Source organism: Schistocerca piceifrons, chromosome 4 (genome assembly GCF_021461385.2).
Source record: "Schistocerca piceifrons isolate TAMUIC-IGC-003096 chromosome 4, iqSchPice1.1, whole genome shotgun sequence".
Taxonomy (NCBI): domain Eukaryota; kingdom Metazoa; phylum Arthropoda; class Insecta; order Orthoptera; family Acrididae; genus Schistocerca; species Schistocerca piceifrons.
The window spans coordinates 50,183,321-50,202,706 of NC_060141.1; the positions used below are offsets into that span (position 1 = coordinate 50,183,321).

Below are 19,386 nucleotides of genomic sequence, written 5' to 3' on the forward strand. Positions count from 1 at the left end.
ACTGGAAAAATATAATAGACGAGATTGCTGGACAAATACTGCTTTTGTTACAGTGACACATGCCTGCAAGAGGTTATGTACAATAACAATTTGCGACGAAAGTTGCAATATTTACCAATCAGAATAAAAATTTATAGGCGTACTAGCTGACAAACTGGCATTTCCCGGATCTTCATTTAGGTAGTTTTCTATTAGAAACGAAAACAGAAATGAACTGTGTATGTGGTGCAATATCCCAGACTGTTTGTGTACTCTGGGAGCAGCTCCTTCCCGTGTCAACAACACGATTTTGTAAACGCCTCTATGGCAACGCCTCACCATACCTCTATAGACTTCGACTGTTCTCGCTTGCAGCTGTCTGCGTTTCGCAGCTGAAAGCTGTCGAAAGCGCTGCCTGGTGTCAGGGATTTCCGTTAGCTGACTTGACTGTAGGAGTATCTTAGCAGTAAACAATAAATGTATGAAAACTTCATGCATCTTGCGACATTTTTTCACGCCTCTCAGTGTTGAGGACGTCATGCCTCTTGAACTATATGTCGTAGAATGATAAAATATGTATAAGTACATTCACCAGCGTGTGTGGATACTGTCTGCGAAATATGTTGCGAATAGAGTTAGTAACAAAGAAGTAATAAATTTAAAAATGATGCATGATGAGGCCCTTTTTAAGGCATCTCAGTGTTTATGACGTCATATCTCCTGATCTGTATGTCATACAATGTTATAATTTTGTAAGTACATTCGGTGACATATAAGGATATTGTCCGCTAAACTTATTGCGAATACACTACTGGCCATTAAAATTGCTACACCAAGAAGAAATACAGATGATAAACGTGTCTTCATTGGACAAATATATTATATTAGAACTGACATGTGATTACATTTTCGCGCAATTTGAATGCATAGATCCTGAGAAATCAGTACCCATAACAACCACCTCTGGCCGTAATAACGGCCTTCATACGCCTGGGCATTGAGTCAAACAGAGCTTGCATGGCATGTACAGGTACAGCTGCCCATGCAGCTTCAACACGATACCACAGTTCATCAAGAGTAGTGACTGCCGTATTGTCATGAGCCAGTTGCTCGGCCACCGTTGACCAGACGTTTTTAATAGGTAAGAGAACTGGAGAATGTGCTGGCCAGGGCAGCAGTCGAACATTTTCTGTATCCAGAAAGGCCCGTACAGGACCTGCAACATGCGGTCGTGCATTATCCTGCTGAAATGTAGGGATCGAATGAAGGATAGAGCCGCGGGTCGTAACACACATGAAATGTAACGTCCACTGTTAAAAGTGCTGTCAATGCGAACAAGAGGTGACCGATACGTGTAACCAGTGGCACCCCATACCATCACGCCGGGTGATACGCCATTATGACGATGACAAACACGCGCTTCCAATGTGCGTTCACCGCGATGTCGCCAAACACGGATGCGACCATCATGAAGCTGTAACCAGAACCTGGATTCATCCGAAAAAATGACGTTTTGCCATTCGTGCACCCAGGTTCGTCCATGAGTACACCATCGCAGGCGCTCCTGTCTGTGACGCAGCGTCAAAGGTAACCGCAGCCACGGTCTCCGAGCTGATAGTCCATGCTGCTGCAAACGTCGTCAAACTGTTCGTGCAGATGGTTGTTGTCTTGCAGACGTCCCCATCTGTTGACTCAGGGATCGAGACGTAGCTGCACGATCCGTTATCCGTTACAGCTATGCGGATAAGATGCCTGTCATCTCAACTGCTAGTGATACGAGGCCGTTGGGATCCAGCACGGCGTTCCGTATTACCCTCCTGAACCCACCGATTCCATAATCTGCTAACACTCATTGGATCTCGACCAACACGAGCAGCAATGTCGCGATGCGATAAACCGCAACAGGCTACAATCCGACCTTTATCAAAGTCGGAAACGTGATGGTACACGTTTCTCTTCCTCACACGAGGCATCACAACAACGTTTCACCAGGCATCGCCGGTCAACTGCTGTTTGAGAAATCGGTTGGAAACTTTCCTGATGTCAGCACGTTGTAGGTGTCACCACCGGCGCCAACGTTGTGTGAATGCCCTGAAAAGCTAATCATTCGCATATCACAGCATCTTCTTCCTGTCGGTTAAATTTCGCGCCTGTAGCACGTCATCTTCGTGGTGTAGCAATTTTAATGGCCAGTAGTGTAGATTTTGTAGCACAGAAGTAATAAATTTAAACATCATGGGTAATGCGACAATTTTTCACTTATCTCATTCTTTATGACGTCATATCTTCCAAATTATATGATAGGTAGGTGATTCTCATCCCCGCAGCGATTGTTACAAGACAGTAAGGGATATGTGCACCAAATTTGGTTGAAATCAGTGCAGTGGTTTAGGAGGAGATGTTGAAAACACGCACACATTTTTATAACATGTACGGATTTGCTTTAATCAACTATTAAATGGCAACATCATCTACAATATAAGTATGGAGAATACAAGTGACATGGAAATTATTTTAAAGTAATTTATTTCATAATCCGATTCTTTCTGGAAAGAGAGTGAGCTAGGAATATTGCCCCAATGAACGGTTTGGGCGTTTACGTTATTCCGAATGAAGCATAATACTTCCATTACCACAAGAAACGATGACCAAAAGCGCAAAAGTTAACTTACTTTAAGTAACTGATATAATCAAAATGGCAGTTCAGTAATTAATAGCTATTCATATATAAGTTGTTAAATACGACGATGGAATGGTCTTGCAGTGATACATGTTAGAAAAATTATCTCGACCGTATTACAGCCGGGTCGAGCGATTTAGATTTGCAAGTTTTCGGAAAAACGCGCCTCAATACTTGACAAGTGTCGAGTGTGTCGGATAGTTGCTGCTGCCATCTTTATACAGTAAACAAACAGAATACCATAGGGAAGCAACAACGCCAGGCAGTGAAGCAGACTGAATGACTTTCAGCCATGTTTTCTGTTGTCAAAACAAATGGGCGTGGTGTAAGGTAGTTGCAGATGAAGTGTCAAAATAACTACGAAATAACACACAACCGTTAATTTAAATTAAAAGGAAGGTGAGCGTTGGCCGTAATATTGGTGTTTTATTGATAGCAGAATCGATTTTCGATCACATAGTGGTCATCTTCAGTGCTGAGGTGTACAAATTAAACTCAGACACTGGTATCAAGTTATCAATAACCAAAACTGAGAAGCGATCACAATAACTGAAGCAGCTCCAGTTACTGTGATCGCTTCTCAGTTTTGGTCATTGATAACTTGATACCAGTGTTTGAGTTTAATTTGTACACCACAGCACTGAAGATGATAACTATGTGATCGAAAATCGATTCTGGTATCAATAAAACATCAATATTACAGTCAACGCTCACCTTCCTTTTAATTTAACATACATGGTCGTTGTGCACACAGGACTCCATGGAGTCGCCAATCAACAACTGTTAATGTTTAACAGTTATAGTGAAGAACGATATAGCCACTTACTTCAGCTGACCAGCACTTGATGCGCACCGTCTTTTAGCAGCGACTGTAACACTCACATACAGATGATCCAGCCCATGACGGCTTATTGCGTGACATTCAGAATGAAAATAAGTGGTCTGGAAGAATCAGTTACGATTAGTTTTCGTGTGGTTTAATACACCCTTAGCTACACAGAAACGTATCAGATACAGCCAAAATAATTAGGAGATACATGTAATCTACACGTTTGGGAGAACGGAGAGTTCAGAGACAAACGTCCGAGAGAGAATTTGTTTTTATATAGATTGGTACGTTTTCTACAGGAAGCTGAGTTTCTGTTTAGAGGATACGTTGCATTAGTTGCTTTTGGAATAAATTCATTGTAAATAATATCAGCCTTCTATTGGAATTGTTGAATATGGAAACGTATTACAGGCACAGGGAATATATAATTTGGATTGCACTCGCTACTTACGTAATGAAACACGTAACACCATTTTCAGTGAACAAAACAGTACCAGTAATTATTCGAAATACCGTACCACACTTCAAAGAGGTTGGCTTCACAAAAAGAAAACTCAACTTTGGTAATAACTTCCTGACAACGTGTCTATTGATTGCACAACAGGTACACTAACAAAAACTTCAATGTGTAGTTGCTTCAGTAGCAGTTAATTTGCCTCTCTTAGAAATGATACGTAACACACAGCTGTATCCATTAAATACTTGTTTCCATGTAACAGCTTGCAACACATATAAGCTGCTGAATTCTTTGTACCAACAGCCAACCGCCATCCACAAGATGCCTTACTTGTCTATTTCACCGTTGCAGCACTAGCCTTTTTAATTACTTGCAGAAGTTGAGCCAAAATATTCCATCACGATGATGCACAGCTACTATATAAACACCGATACCAAAAGTAGGAGTTTACACAGTTTTCTAAGGCTTACTCCGCCTGCCCACAGAACGTTCACACAGCAACTTTCCGCCAAGATTCACAAAAAAAAAGACTAATGAAAATGCGGGATTGTATCGCGTCTTTTGTCCAGCGCTAAAACCCGTAAGTGATGTGATATTTCTTTATAGCCATTACTCTCTCTTTTATTACATACATATTTTGACAACAACCTTTAATGATCTGTTTTATATACAACATAATTTAGGTGCTAAGCATCTTAATCGTTAATAACTGTCATATAAACCAGAATTCAGAACACGGCTGATTCATTCAAATCTTTGGAGCTAAATTGTTGCACCTTCCAGTAACACATTCGTGTGTGTGATTTTTTACTTCGTTAACTCGCACTACTGCCGCTAGATGTAGTAGGCTTGCACACAACGAGTAGCCGTACTGGCGTCTCCCTTACGTCAGAATGGCCGTGCTGCTGAAACATGTTGCCAATGGATAAAACGAAAATGGGTTCTGACAAATCATACCGTTTGTAATACGTATATTGTTACATACTTTACAAAATGAAACTCTCTAGTTTTCAGAATATGCACACAGTGACCAGATAAAATAGGACAGTTAATACCAGCCAGACATTTTCAGAAAGTAAGTGTACTGTGACGATAATGGGCTGTCGTTTTCTTGTTTTTTGTTTTTTGAGGGTTGGCAACACTGAATGGTAAAGGGGAGGGGGGAGCGGGAATCCCTGACCCCAGGAGAATGGCAGTATGTAAACTCACGTTGTAGTGTCCAGTTGCGTGAAAGACGCCGGTCAAAAATCCCGCCAAGTGCGACCCACTCACTATGAGCTGCTTCCTACTTGCAGAAGGAATAGCACCTACCGAAATTTTTTCGTGAATCGAAATGGTTTACGCCTAAGGTGTTATGAACAGATCCAGCGGGTTCAAATGGAGTAGGGAGTTTATTGGAGGCAGAACATATGTCCGAGACATACAGTGGAGTGGAGGACCTTCCGTTTTAGCTGAAGATTTGATGCAAAAAATCGAGGAAGCTGTTCATGAACACCGCCGATGGACAGTGGATGAAATTTCTGCAATGTTTCCACGACTCTTCAAAACTCTCTTGTACAAGACGCTCGCACAAACGTTGGGATATCGGAAGATGGGTCCCAAAACAGCTGACAGAGCAGCACAAGAAAATTCAGGACATTACTGCCCGCATATTTCTTGAGCGACTTGAAGTACAAGGTGAGGGCTTTCTGGGCTCTAGTCTCACTGAGGATGAAACGTGGGTGGCTCATTACACGCCTGCGACAAAAAGACAGTGATCACAGTGGCGTCACACCAGTTTCCGTGCCAAAAAGTTCAAAACCACCATTTAAGGCAAAAAGATCCTGGGCTTAATGTTTTGGGACCACAAAGGCATTATTTTGGTCGAGTTTGGGAAGACTATCAATGCACAACGATTTGTGCGACCCTAAGGAAACTTAAATGGAGCATTCAAAACAAAATGAGGGAAATGCTGATGAGAGAAGTGTGCTCCACTTCCAAGGAATTCAAGACCACAATTTCGGGCAAATAACCATATCTTCATTGTTTTGGGACCAAAAAGGCACCATTTTTGCCTCAGGAGGAGAAATCAATGCACAACGATATTGTAAGACCCTAACAAAGCCGGCCGAGGTGGCCAAGCGGTTCTAGGCGCTACAGTCTGGAACCGCGAGACGGCTACTGTCGCAGGTTCGAATCCTGCCTCGGGCATGGATGTGTGCGTTGTCCTTAGGTTAGTTAGGTTTAAGTAGTTCTAAGTTCTAGGGGACTGATGACTTCAGAAGCCATTTGAACTCTAACAAAACTGAAAAGGGCCCGTCAAAAGAAAGGAAGGGGAATGTTGACGACAGGACGTGATTGTTGCACGACAATTCCAGTCCTCACACAGCCTTAGCTACCAAGGCGCTCTTGGACTCATTTAGTTGGGATGTTTTTGATAACCCTCCCCCCTCCCCCCCCCCCCCCCCCCCATATTCTTCTGACTGCGCACCTTCAGATTATCATCTTCTCTTCTCCTTGAAGGCGTGTGGCCGGTGAGGCCGAGCAATTATGTTGAAAAATAGTCAATGTTGTGGTTGGCAGGAGAGCCAACACCGTGTTAGTAGAGGAGGCCGAAAGGCACGCGTTTTAGCTCACGCAGGCTGGCGTGAGGTCTGGAACAGGACAAGGAAATTAGAATTTAGAAAAACGGACGTAGCTGGTGGAATACTTAACTTTAATCCATTAATGATGAACGTCGCTCTTGACGGTACATGATTCACAATATCAATATTAACTGAATATGGCGCCTTGCTAGGTCGCAGCAAAAGACGTAGCTGAAGGCTATGCTAAACTACCGTCTCGGCAAATGAGAGCGTATTTTGTCAGCGAACCATCGCTAGCAAAGTCGGTTGTACAACTGAGGCGAGTGCTAGGAAGTCTCTCTAGACCTGCCGTGTGGCGGCGCTCTGTCTGCAACGGCCGATTTAAAGGCTACCACCTAGCAAGTGTGGTGTCTGGCGGTGACGCCACAGTCAACATGTTTATCAATAGTACCCAGTAATTTCTTTTCAACTACACTTCTTTCTAAAAAAAAAAAAAAAAAAAAAAAAAAGTGATAATTTAGTACACTTACATTCTGAACATGCCGCGTAGTGTAACATGTGACCTTTTCCAGCACCAGTCATTTAGATCAGCTAGGGTACTCCCTAGCACTAGTTCGCTTCTTGCCCATCTTCTTGTGACATAGACTGGTGGGGGTACTCCACTATGCTTTGGATTGTACCCTTCTGCGTAATTTGATTGTATAGTCGAGACTTTCTTCTGTGTATCTTACTTCCCACATCGGTACTTCTGCTGTGTGTGTGTGTGTGTGTGTGCGTGTGTGTGTGTGTTCGTCGTCGGCGTGTTTTGAGGATCATCGTCACTGCCACCATCTCCATCTCACCGCTGCCCCGTCACCGCCGCTGTGGACGATGTCAACCATCAACCGTCCTCTCATCGCCGCCGCTGCTGTTACCGCCTCCATCTTCGCCGCCATCGCTGCCGCCACTTCCATCTGTTTGTCGTCTCCACCGCCTCCATCTACATGTCGTCGCCAATGCATCGTCCCGGATATCGCTGCTGCCGTCCCTGCCACATCGAAGACATTCTCATCGTCCGCAACCTCACCACAGCTCGTTACCGTCGTCTATGTAAAATCACTGAGCAGGTCTAAGGCTTCCATCGCCACTCGTTGAACAGTCTGGTGTAGCAGTAGAGATAGAAAAAGGAAACCGAAGTTTTAAATTTCACGTATAAGAAATTGTTCACACAGGAGAACTGTGTAAGTATACCGTCGTTTGACCATCGCGCTAACTCCTGTATGGACGGAGGTATGACCATATGGAAAAGGTTCCGAGACTTCGTCAATACGAGAGAGCGAGGGTTCATTGGAGGCAAGGGTATCGTCAGCAGCGTGAGACATGACCGCTACTATTTTCTATACAGGGTGGTCCATTGATCGTGACGGGGCGAAATATCAAACGAAAAAACTGCAAAGCACGAAACTCGTCCAGCTTGAAGGGGGAAACCAGATGGCACTATGGCTGGCCCGCTAGATGGCGCTGTCATAGGTCAAACGGCTATCAACTGCGTTTTTTAAAATAGGAAGCCCCAGTTTTTATTACATATTCGTGTATTACGTTAAGAAATATGAATGTTTTAGGACAACTTTTCTCGCTTTGTGATAGATGCCGCTGTAACAGTCACAAACGTATAAGTACGTGGTATCACGTAACATTCCGCTAGTGCGGACGGTATTTGCTTCGTGATACATTACCCGTGTTAAAATTGACCGTTTACCAATTGTGGAAAAGGTCGATATCGTGTTGATGTTTGGCTATTGTGATCAAAATGCCCAACGGGCGTGTGCTATGTATGCTGCTCGGTATCCTGGACGACATCATCCAAGTGTCCGGACCGTTCGCCGGATAGTTACGTTATTTAAGGAAAAAGGAAGTGTTCAGCCACATGTGAAACGTTCACCACGACCTACAACAAATGATGATGCTCAAGTAGGTGTTTTAGCTGCTGTCGCGGCTAATCCGCACATCAGTAGCGGACAAATTGCGCGAAAATCGGGAATGTCAAGAACGTGGGTGTTGAAATGCTACAACATCGATTGCACCCATACCATATTTATATGCACCAGGAATTACATGGCGACGACTTTGAACGTCGTGTACTGTTCTGCCACTGGGCACAAGAGAAATCACGGGACGATGACAGATTTTTTGCACGCGTTCTATTTAGCGACGAAGCGTCATTCACCAACAGCGGTAACGTAAACCGGCAAAATATGCACTATTGGACAACGGAATATCCACGATGGCTGCGGCAAGTGGATCATCAGCGACCTTGGCGGGTTAATGTGTGGTACGGCATTATGGGAGGGAGGATAATTTGCCCCCATTTTATCGATGGCAATCTAAATGGTGCAATTTATGCTGATTTCATACGTAATGTTCTACCGATTTTACTACAAGATGTTTCACTGCATGACAGAATGGCGATGTACTTCCAACATGATGGATGTCCGGCACATAGCTCGCGTGCGGTTGAAGCGGTATTGAATAGTGTATTTCATGACAGGTGGATTGGTCGTCGAAGCATCATAACATGGCCCGCACGTTCTCCGGATCTGACGTCCCCGGATTTCTTTCCGTGGGGAAACTTGAAGGATATTTGCTATCGTGATCCACCGACAACGCCTGACAACATACGTCAGCGCATTGTCAATGCATGTGCGAACATAACGGAAGGCGAACTACTCGCTGTTGAGAGGAATGTCGTTACACGTACTGCCAAATGCATTGAGGTTGACGGACATCATTTTGAGCATTTATTGCATTAATGTGGTATTTACAGGTAATCACGCTGTAACAGCATGCGTTCTCAGAAATGGTAAGTAGACAACGGTACATGTATCACATTGGAATAACCGAAATAAAATGTTCAAACGAACCTGCATTCTGTATTTTAATTTAAAAAACCTACTTCTTACAAACTGTTCTTCTAAAATTGTGAGCCATATGTTTGTGACTATTACAGCACCATCTATCACAAAGCAAAAAAAGTGGTCCAACTAAAACATTCATATTTCTTTACGTACTACACGAATATGTAATAAGAAATGGGAGTTCCTATTTTTAAAAAAACGCAGTTGATATCCGTTTGACCTATGGCAGCGCCATCTAGCGGGCCAGCCATAGCGCCATCTGGTTTCCCCCTTGAAGCTAGACGAGTTTCGTTCTTTCTAGTTTTTTCGTTTGACGCTTACTTCGTGAGATATTTGGCCCGGTCACGATCAATGGACCAGCCTGTATACATAAAGCATCATGTGGACAAGTGGGTAGCGATCTGCGATTGCTTACTGATGATGCTGTAGTGTATGGTGAGGAGTCGTCTTTGAGTGACTGCAGGAGGATACAAGATATCTTGTGATGAATCACGGCCAATCAAAAACATAGAAAAATGTAAGTTAATGCAGATGAATAGGAAAAACAAACTTGTAACGTTCGATTGCAGCATTAGTAGTGCCCTGCCTGACAGTCGCGTCGTTTCGATATGTGGGAGTAAAGTTGCAAAGTGACATTAAATGGAACGAGCTTTTGAGGATTTCAGTGGGGAAAGCGAACGCTCGGCTTCGGTTTATTGGAAGAAGTTTGGGAATGTGTGATTTATCTGTAAAGGAGACCACATATAGAACCCTAGCGCAACCTCCACTTGAGTACTGTTCGAGTGTTTGGAACCGATCCACCACACAACCAGTCGAACATCTCCTGGTTAAACTTTGAAGATACATCATCAGAAATCTCGTAAACCAAAGCCGTGCGCTGAAATCACTCACCCACCATGTTGAGCCAGCTTGATGACTCGAGAACGCTGTCCTACTGTCGTTCCAATAATAGTCACAGTTGGAAATGGTACTTGCTCACACGTTCAAAGTCACTTCCTGCTCGTACATAAAACGGCGTGTACCGTAATAGTTGCGGAGTAACCTCTCACTACTCAGGTGCTTTTTCGGACACTCAGAGCAGTGTTCGAAGAGCGATAGTACTCCAAACGTACTACAATACTTCGGAAACGAACATTTTTGCGGTGCGTTCATTTACTTGCGTTGCCTCTACGACAGCTCACTAGCGACCTGTTACTACGCTGGTATTCTCAGCAGTCGAGTATTGTACCCCGTTGTGGCTAAATAGCTGCCACAACAACTTTACCGACGTCCAGTTCAACCACACTATGCGGTTAGTAACTGGGGCAATCTGACCAACACCCATTTATTGGCTTCCTTGTTGAGCAACATCTATCCTCCCGCATCCATAGATGCGAGGAGTTGCTTAGGAAACACCGCAAGCTACAGGAGAGCTTGGAATTATCCATTCGAAAAGACATACCAAATCTACTATGAAATACACTCCGTTCAAGAAACCCGCCGTTACGGCAAGGGGAACAGTTAAATGTCGTAAGTGTCAACTTATTGAAAATCCTGAAGGTCGTGAGTTGTTCCGAAAATATAACTGTGGTACTGCTGGCAGAGAAATCGACAGAAAGCTATGAGTCAAACTGAACAGAATTCGCACTGGGCATGGTCGATGCGCAGACTCAGTTACAAATGGGGTGCTAAAGAGTCTCCGGTTTGTGACTCGGGGGCTCCGAACCCGACAGTCAAGCACATCACGTACGAATGCCCTTTGTGTTCCTATCAGGACATTTGGAGCGACCTCGTGAAAGCTGACGATATAGCTCTTATATGGATTAGGAACTTAGATATTGACATTTAGTTAGTTTTACATGTAGCTTTTTCTTTCTGTACTCTTGTTCTGTACACGTGTTAATGTTATTTACCTTTTTCCACAGCTTGTGGGACATACGAATAAATAAAAAAGCTACCTATCGCTTCAGGCTTGTCAACACCTTAGTTAACATACCTCTCCACTGAATATATGGCTCCAAGCTCGTGAGTCGCATTAAATGTACTCGCTTTTGAAAATGAATGAAAGTCTATTAACTGTGATAGAGGAATCTGACTCATTAGCTATTGTCCTCTGTTACCTTCTTTAGATTACTATTAAAACACATACTTCTTAACGTGAAAAGTTAAAAATTCCTTAGTTATTTTATGTCTCTCACGATATCTCGTGTCTCTTGCGATATCTCGATCTACTGCACCGCAGACCAGTAAGGGATTCCCTTTTTTAACGTAGCCATTTCGCGCGCCCTTAAGCTGACGGGAAGGTCTACCCATTCGAAGATGTTTCTAGAAACATCGAGATGTTCTTCGCTTTCCCGCTCAAACCCCGCACCCTCATAACTTCCGGCTGCGTTATTCTCGCACCTTCTCGCTCTAGGCAACTCACCGCTTTCTATACCTAACGTCTAAACGCTCGCCCGCCTCGTGTCGTTTCTTGTGTTCCCTCTTTTGTTAACTGGAGTACAAAGTGAGCAATTTATTCACGTCGCCTTATGGGTGACATGAAATTCCTCTCTTTAAATTTCGGTGAACCCTTTGTGTTCTTACTATTATTAACAAGTGCAAGTAAAAAGAAAAATTATGGAGGATACATTTACACACCACTGCATATTATACTTGCTATGTTGCAAGAGAGAGCCCTGATATACTACTTTCGCAAGGTCGAACCTTCTAAATCCCATCCTCAGTCCTACCACTGTCGAAAGTGTCTTCGCTGCAATGATCAGCAAACCACAGATTGTAAAAACCCACCCATTTGTCCTCTCTGCAAAGACTCCCATTTTCTTAAACAGTGCCCCAATCTTGATTTCCCTGCTACCTGCAACACCTGCAATTACTCCCACCCCACCTATTCTGCAAATGCCAAAGCCAATCATCAACCAGTCAAACCTGAATTCACTGTCCCAATTCGTCCCAGTGATACACCTGTTCACCCCAACAACTTCCTCTGCCTGACCCCTCGCTGCTGAAGAATCGCTAAATTCGTGAAAATCGAACTGCAAAACATTCATCCATTCCAATGTCCACACATCCACCGACAAATCTCGCTTGCTGCCCACTCCAGCTTCCATCTCAACACCCAAGCCACCTACTCCCAAGTCCATTTCACCTCCACCCACCTCGACACCCTAGTCTAAACCCCCTCTGATCCTCACTAGCATACACCACTCTTGTCTCTGTAATGGCACAACAGCACTACAACATCCTGTCAGCACTACAACATCACGTGATTCAACATCCGCTCCCTAACCACCATAAGCGTCTTTCAATACATATGCTGTCGCAACACAACACCCAACCCTATCACACAACCCGAACCTCTCCCTATATATCCTCCACAGTACAGATAATCCCATTTCTCTAGCAAGAGGCAGAGTTGCAATTGGCCAGCACAGGAACACTCCTGTTCAGCCACAGTCCCTATACTGTACTCTCACTGAACATCTTGTCCTTACCCTTTTCCTCAAAACTCTAACCATTACCTACATCACCATTTAATCTGACTGCATCATCCCATCCCTTACGCCTTCCTCACCCACATTGACCATACATTTTCCACCTCTTATTATTGCTGCTGACCTCAACATCTGTAGTAGATCCCTTACAGGACTCCAGTGATGGCAGCAGTTTACATATTTCCTGGAACGTGACACGGTGCGCAACCCTCACCATACTTGTCCTGAAAGCAACACCTCCCCAGATGATGTTCCAATCGGCTTCGATACCTCACTGCAGATGTCATCAATCCAATTGGAAGTGAGCATCTAATCGTTCTCCACGTTATCTCCTACACACTACCTCATCCCCTTGTACCCCATCCCAATCTCCATCCAAGAGTTCTCCCAGACTTCCCACATCCCTACTGGAATGCCTGCTGGGAATCCATAGAGACACAGATTAAAAGCCACCCCATAACATTCCAAGAACCTGATGATATCCTTCAAACCATGTCCTTCCTGCAGCAGACGATATCAAACTCTATATCTGCCCATATTTCTACCAAGACCTTATATCCTCATCGCCTCGCCCACTCTTCACAAGCCCTTCTCCTGCTCTGAGAGACTCATTGCTTGTACTGCTCCTTCTTGTGGGCCCGTGACTGGGATATTCTCACTGCCACCCGCAAATTCGGAGACACATCATAAATATATCAAACGCAAAAAAAGTCAAGAATGGCCCCATACATGCACCAGACTCAACACTACACTCCCCATTAACCTTTCCAAGTATTCGGAAGCATTCACTGGTAATAACGCTATTCCTCAATGCCTGCTCCTCCACAACAACCATCTCTTACTTGACAACTGGAGCAAAGCTGACAACTTTTCATCCTATCCCTCTGACTTCTTCTCATCCCCAGTGACCCTATTTTGATTACTCTCCGATTCCCAGCATCCATAAACGCACGAGCACTGGTGTCCCCCCCCCCCCCCCCCCCCCGGGCTCTCAGCTTCTAGAACTTATAAAACATACCACAAACAGAATTAAATACACTTATCAAAGCACATGACATAAGACAAGCACTCGACAAAAACTGCAACACCCCCAACAGAAACAACTGCATTATCTACTGACACCTCAAAGAATACGTAGTCTCCTTCATAGTCACCCTTGCAACTGTTTACACCATTATCCTCTCCACAAGTTACAGTACTATAGTCAACTATGGAAAAACTCCAAAACCACACTTTTTCTCAGCCTACAAGAAAAAGGATACCTCCTCCTATCACCACATTTGACTCACCTCGTTCTTCAGCAGCTTTTCGAATCCATCCTCTCCCAATGAATCCATCAACATCAGAACCAACACCATCACGTTCTTGTTAACCAGTGTGGCTTCCATCCAAATTTATCCTCTGATAAACAGCTCCTGCACCTCATCTACATCCTGTGCCATAAGCCCATTTCATGTAAATCCGCTGTTTTTGTTTCCCTCAACCTACAGAAAGCCTGTAGTTAAGTATAGCACTTTTGTCTCCTTTTTAAACTCCAGACATACACACTTCCAATTAACTATGTGCACTTTATTGCATTCTTCTTATCTAATCACAAATCCTTTATCAGTGTTAATGATACCATTCCTGTACCTTCCGTCCCTCTGAGGGTTTGATCCAAGGTTACATTTTCCCTTATCTCCTTTGTGTCCTGTACACTACTGATATGTCCAAACCATCTCCACCATTCTACCTCATTTAGTATGCTAATGACACTACTTTTCTCACCCGCTACACTACATCCAGAAATCTTAACGATCCTTCCAAAGGCACCTCAATCAGTTTACCTCCTGGTGTAACCAATAACACTTTGGGATCAACCAATCCAAAAACCAAGTAATAATAATTCGACCTGCTTCTTACAGCTCCATGACTTTTAGCTCACCATTTATGACTGTCCTATCTATTTAGTTAATACACTAAAATATCTTCGGCTACTCTTCAACTGGCAACCAATGTGGAAACCTCACCTACTAACCATACAACAGAAAGCCCACAATAGACTGAAACTACTAACAGGCAGAACTTGAGGATTACATCCCTCCACTATTCTCCACACCTACAAAACCCTGATTTGACCCATCCTCAGTTAAGCAAATGTTGTATGGATCTCTGCCCCACCGAACTTCTGTACGTCCATCCAAATCCTTGAATGTCATGCACTGCATCTCACTTTCCAAATCCTCGAATGCCATGCACCTTGCCTCACTTTCCACATCCATTTAACTTTCTCCCGACATATTCCTCTACTATGTTATCAAACTCCCACCCCTCTTCACCCACCTTGAACACCTCTACATCACCTATATTATCTGCCAGCTAGAGGCCAATAACCCCAATGTCTCCCCTCTCATCAACGAACTTAATAGGCTGCTGCGCCTTTACAAACATGTTCCACCACCCCCACGCCTACACACAATCCATATCCTATCCCAGCCAGCTCCCTCTAGCAGACAATAGTATCTGCCCCAACATTTACGCCTCCTACCAACTTTAACTGTTCCCCACCTACCCACACCACATCAAGCCTCCTTTCCTCTTATTATCATTACCTTTTCTCTAGTCAGCCTGTGTCTTTCCCAACTCCTGTGTTCCCACTATGCATCCCAACATCTACCTTCACTTCCATAGTTTTCCTACCGAACAGATCCCTATCTTTTGTACTCACAACCCTCAACCCTATGGAATATATTCTCTCCTCCCATTGCCAGTAATTCAGATCGTAACTGAAAGTGCAGTGCTGCAGTGTTTTTTTTCTTAGAAGAATTTCACCATCCTGCGATGTACTTTTAATATGTATATATTTTCGTCTTTTAGCTGTTAATCTTTGATTTTTGATTTGTAAAAGACGAACAGCTCTAATGCTTGTTTTCTCCTCTTTCTTGTATGATACGAAAAGCTCTTGGCTGAAAGGCAGGATATTGTGCCACAGACAGCCCACTCCGCGTCCATATGGGGCAAAAGGGAGGAAATAAGAATAATAACAAAGTACTATGTAGCACCGCAGAGAGAGCTAAATATCGTGTCCTTGCCTTCCCGTGTTTTGCCTGTCTCTTTGTGAAGTGGTCGCTCTACACTCTCCTGTGAAATCGCTGGAGCAGTCTTGACCGCTTGTGTTATAATACCCAGAAGTTATGTCTCCGTTTAAGGACTGATCTCTTGTATAATGCAGTTTCCCTGGCATGCTCTAGTCGGAAACATATCTCTGTTTAATAGTCTATCCAACATAAAACTGTCCACACTCACAAGCTATTCTCTGTATCAGGACGTTCTGAGGCCTACATGTTAGTAAGAAATATTTTTTCGAGTAAAACCTAACATCTACATCTATGTATACAGTTGCAACTCAACTTTTCAGTGCAATGACTGTCAGTTCGACTCTAGTCTCTTTTAAGCTTATTCTGATGATTCATGCGCGAGGTATACGTCTGTGGGAATAGAACTATCGTACATGCCTTCTCGGATGTTGTTTCTCTAAATTTTCGCACAAGTGCAGCAAGACTAATATCGCATATCTTCTAAATACACCATTTTGCCTTGCATATCACCTCTTGTATGCTTTCGTAAGGGCTTTACCAACCGTTTGTAGTCCCCATCATGCGTTTCCGAATTCGATCGATTCTCTTATTAGGCTAGATAATTATGGTTCCAAACACTTGAACAGTGCTCCAGAAGAACAGATGGTGCTAGTGTTCCGCACAGCTTTCCTTGACAGGGCACTACACTCTCTCAGAATTTACTCCGTACATTTTCCATTCTCTTTCCATAGTATTGATTCAACATGTTTTTTTTCCGTTTCATATCGGTCCGGAGTGTGAGACCTACATGTCTGTATGACACACTGATGTTGTAAACGGATATAGTTATCACTCTTTGTAATAGATGCGGTCAAGTATTTATCAATATTTATGACAGTTGTCATCCAGTACACCAAGCAAAAATAATGTGTACATTTTTTTATAGCTCTTACGAATCCCCCAGGGACACTATATTCCTGCAGACAACATCATCGCCATTAAACTGTAGAAGAGTGTTCTTGAGCAGTCTGATAAACTACACTCATGCTCATAAATTGAAGATAATGCTGATACATGGTGAAACAACGCTCTGGTGATCGGTTTGCGGGTTTAAATCACCTCGGGGTATGACCATGTGGAGCATTTGACCTGCTGTCATCGCACGGTGGCGCTGGCAGCAGTCCACATACGTAGAGGTGTGTTGGTGCATGTCAGAGTACAGTGCAGCGAGTAAGTGTGCAGACGTTTTCAGACGTGATAATTGCCGGCCGGAGTGGCCGAGCGGTTAAAGGCGCTACAGTCTGAAACCGCACGACCGCTACGGTCGCAGGTTCGAATCCTGCCTCGGGCATGGATGTGTGTGATGTCCTTAGGTTAGTTAGGTTTAAGTAGTTCTAAGTTCTAGGGGACTGATGACCACTGCAGTTGAGTCCCATAGTGCTCAGAGCCATTTGAACCATTTGAACGTGATAATTATGACTGTGTGTTGAAAATGGAACACATATTGATGACGTTATGAGTGGTAGAATACTAGGGCGACTGGAGGCTGGTCAAACACAGCAAGTCTTAGTATGGGCCCTCCGTGTGCCACAAAGTGTGATCTCAAGATTATGGCAACGATTCCACCAGACAGGAAACGTGTCCAGGCGCTACAGTACGGGGCGTCCACAGTGTACAACACCACAAGAAGACCGATATCTCACCATCAGTGCCCGCAGACGGCCACGGAGTACTGCAGGTAGCCTTGCTCGGGATCTTACCACAGCCACTGGAACAGTTGTCTCCCGACGCACGGTCTACAGACGACTGAACAGAGATGGTTTATTCGCCCAGAGACCTGCAAGGTGCATTCCACTGACCCCTGGTCACAGGAGAGCACTCAAAGCCTGGTGTCAAGAACACAGTACATGGTCATTGGAACAGTGGTCCCGGGTTATGTTCATGGACGAGTCCAGGTATAGTCTGAACAGTGATTCTACCCGGGTTTTCATCTGGCGTGAACCAGGAACCAGATAACAGTCCCTTAATGTCCTTGAAAGCGACCTGTATGGAGGCGTGGTTTGACGGTGTGGAGTGGGATTATGATGGAAGCACGTACACCCCTGCATGTCTTTGACAGAGGAACTGTAACAGGTCAGGTGTATCGGGACGTCATTTCGCACCAGTATGTCCGCCTTTTCGGGGATGCAGTGGGTCCCATCTTCCTCCTGATGGAACGCACGGCCCCACCGAGCTGCCATCGTGGAGGAGTACCTTGAAACAGAAGATATCAGGCGAATGGAGTGGCCTGCCTGTTCTCCAGACCTAAACCCCATCGAGCACGACTAGGATGCTCTCGGTAGACGTAAAACTACACTTCAAACCCCTACGACACTGCAGGAGCTCCGATAGGTACTGGTGCAAGAATGGGAGGCTATCCCCCAGCAGCTGGTCGACCACCTGATCCAGACTATGCCAACCCGTTGTGCGGCCTGTGTATGTGTGCATGGTGATCATATCTCATATTGATGTGGGGGTACATGGGCAGGAAACAGTGGCGTTTTGTAGCACATGTGTTTCGGGACGGTTTTCTCAACTTATCACCAATACCGTGGAGTTACAGATATGTGTCGTGCGTGTTCCCTATGTGCCTATGCTATTAACGCTAGTTTTGGGTAGTGCCACGTTGTGTGGCACCACATTCTGCAATTATCCTTAATTTGTGAGCATGAGTGTATTTATGTGTGTTGAGACCACTACCGGTCCAGCTGCGCTCCTACAGAGACACGCTATGTTACTGTCGTTTCTACTGAACATTCGCCATCTATTGTAGGAGTTGATCGAGGTAACTCTTGTATACTAACGTGCGCTGAGAAGTAATGCCTCCGAACTCATTATTCTGTTCTCAGTATCGGTTGAGGCGTTGACATCTCATGCGTATTACCCGGTCGACTTTCCCACTTCTCTGGCGCCAGCCGAGAACTTCTGCCGGTACAGGGATCCGAATTGTTCGCGTGTAACATGGCAGAGTGTAACGTAACTATGTCGGTGTGTAAGAAACAGCCAGCTGTAATCAATCCGGTTTCGAATTCTAAGAGTTCATCTACACATCGTGTAACTTCTCCTTTAGCATGACAATGCACGACCACACACGAGCGCTGCAGCAGCAATCCGATGCCTTGTGTTGATGGCCATCGATCGTCTTCCATTCAGTCCGGACGTGGCCCTATCCGATTGTAATCCATTTCTAAAACTGAAAGCACACCTTCGATGATTTCATTTTGGTAGTGATGAAGCGGTGCAAGCAAAGGCGAGATTATGGGTCCGTCAACAAAGTCAAACATTCTACAGTGGCAGTATCAAAAATTGGTATCTCGTAAGGGGAAATGTCTTCGTAGCCAATGTGACTATGTTGAGAAGTATGTAGAAATGAAGAATAAAGATGTAGAATGTTAATAACGTTTGTTTTATTTAG

The 19,386-nt window shown here is 44.3% G+C and overlaps 1 protein-coding gene across 3 annotated transcripts in view; it reads right to left on the minus strand.

The window, feature by feature from the left end:
- Window positions 1–19,386, minus strand: part of LOC124795232 (alpha-tocopherol transfer protein-like) — a 145,108-nt gene that overhangs the window by 44,775 nt on the left and 80,947 nt on the right. The window lies entirely within an intron of this gene.